The sequence below is a fragment of the Vidua chalybeata genome, chromosome 2, assembly GCF_026979565.1.
Source record: "Vidua chalybeata isolate OUT-0048 chromosome 2, bVidCha1 merged haplotype, whole genome shotgun sequence".
Taxonomy (NCBI): domain Eukaryota; kingdom Metazoa; phylum Chordata; class Aves; order Passeriformes; family Viduidae; genus Vidua; species Vidua chalybeata.
The window spans coordinates 5,494,720-5,496,679 of NC_071531.1; the positions used below are offsets into that span (position 1 = coordinate 5,494,720).

Consider the following 1,960-nt stretch of genomic DNA (forward strand, 5'->3'; position numbering starts at 1 on the left):
GGATGGAGATTGAGCTAAATTCTCCTGTGCTTTATAACTCTAAAATGAGACAGTGCAGAAATCCTCTCACTCACCTTGGGAACTGCAGGGAGCTACTCTGCATCAGGGACCCTCAAGGCTGTATCTGCTCTTGCTTGTCTCTAGGCTACAACTTTATTAACACAGGTTTTCTTTTCTGGCTGAGAGCTTATCCACAAGAAACACAGCTCCAACCAGCCATGGAACACAGCTTCCGTTCAGCAGCTGACATTTCAGGGGGATGTCACAAAGCCATTGGGCCCCAGCAGCAGCACTTTGTGGTCAGGGCACAGAGCTGTGGGAAACCCATCTGCCTCTCTCAGACCAAGCAGTGGAAGCGACGTGTCCCACCACACAAGGAAGCCTCTCAACTCCCAGACCATCCTCTCTTTTGCTCCTCGCTATTTAGAGAGCCTGTGGAAAGTGGGACAACTCCAACACTGGTGACTGGGAGTTACCCACCCCCTAAGACTCAGGATGCTCCAGAGGAGGCTGGAGGTGTGAGTTTCCCTCGAGGGGTGAAGCAGTGGGATCTGCATCACCCACATCCTCCACCACAGCCCTCACCTCCCGCCCCGTGTCCTGCCACATCTGCAGCAGGAGGGGGACAGACACCTGGGGGTTTGCTGAGGAGCAGCCAAGGGGCTCCATCCCATGCCAAAGCTTCTGCTCTGTTTTACTGCCAGAAGAACAAACTGATGGGCACCTCCAGAAGGAAGGAAAAGGGGGCACAGCAATGCCTGACACACCTTAAGCAGAGAGCAAACAAGAGAGAGGGAGGTGAGCAGCATTTATGGCTGTGACCTTGGGGCTTTCAGCACGTCTTGCTCTATATAGGGGGCAGTTTTCTTTGACAGAGTTGCAACACTGCAATAACCTCCTGCACTCAGTAACAGAGGGAGGGACGTGCCTGTGTGCTTAGAAATAAAAATCAAGCATTAAACTAGTGAGAATGACCTATTAAAAAAAAAAAAAAAGATAGATGAAAAGCAGTAACATAAGAACACATTTTCACAGGAATTGCCTGCTCTTAGGTCAGTGTATTTGCCCAGCACAGAAACAACATTGCTCACACAACTCACGAGGAAATCTGACTAGCAGCACAGGCTGCCTGGGTGGGGAGATATTTTTGTCCTAAGGCCCAAAAGAGGAGCAAACAACACTGAGCAGGGAGCATAGGTGAAAGGCAAGCTGAAGGAAGGCAGCTCTGGGGCAGTGTGGGGAAGATGGGCCAGTTGCTCAATGAGTGAAAGCAAGACCAGAGGGAGCAGCCTGGAGAGATGGGGAGTGGGAGGCAGGAGCAGGAGACAGAGATGAAGAGAATGGCAGAAGAGATGAGGCTGTGGTGCTACCATGAGGAGAGGAGGAAAGCTGAGCTGAGATGTGAGTAGAGGCTGCTCAGAGCAGAGTTTTAAATGTCAGGATGAAGAGCTTGACCAAACATGGAAGGGAAGCAAGTGGGATGGCAGTGGAGGGAAGGGGCAGCCCCGCAGGCAGGGAGGGCACTGGCACTGCTGGGTGTTCCAGGGGACCTGCTGTGCCCAGAACAGGCTGAGGGCAGATGGAGAGGGGAAGGGAGTGCCAGTGCAGGACTTCCAGGGCATGGGAGACATCCTGACATCCCTGAGAGGCGCTGGGCCCTGTGATGGTGGGAACAAACAGCCCTTTCAGGGACCTCGAAGTAAACAGGAAGAAGATAAAGCTGCAGCCAGAGAGGCCACTTAGTTTCAAGGGAGATTTCCTCTGTCTTTGAGACACCAGGGTGTGCTTGCAGCTAAGCAGCCAGTCCTGAGGGAAGCATAGCCCATGGATGGAGGGGAGATCCTGCTGGGGTCCTGTGCCAGGGAGCTCCATGCAGAGTGATGTGGAGGAGGAGCGTGGGTGCAGCTTCCCATGCTGTCACACTGGCACTTCCTGCATGCTCAGATCCTACTACCACAAC

The 1,960-nt window shown here is 53.1% G+C and overlaps 1 long non-coding RNA gene across 1 annotated transcript; it reads left to right on the forward strand.

The window, feature by feature from the left end:
• Positions 1-252: 252 nt before the first annotated feature.
• Positions 253-961, forward strand: LOC128784497 (uncharacterized). The gene is made up of 2 exons (XR_008429505.1): positions 253-516; positions 705-961. It is a non-coding gene; the product is annotated as an uncharacterized LOC128784497 (long non-coding RNA).
• The last annotated feature ends 999 nt before the right edge of the window (positions 962-1,960 follow it).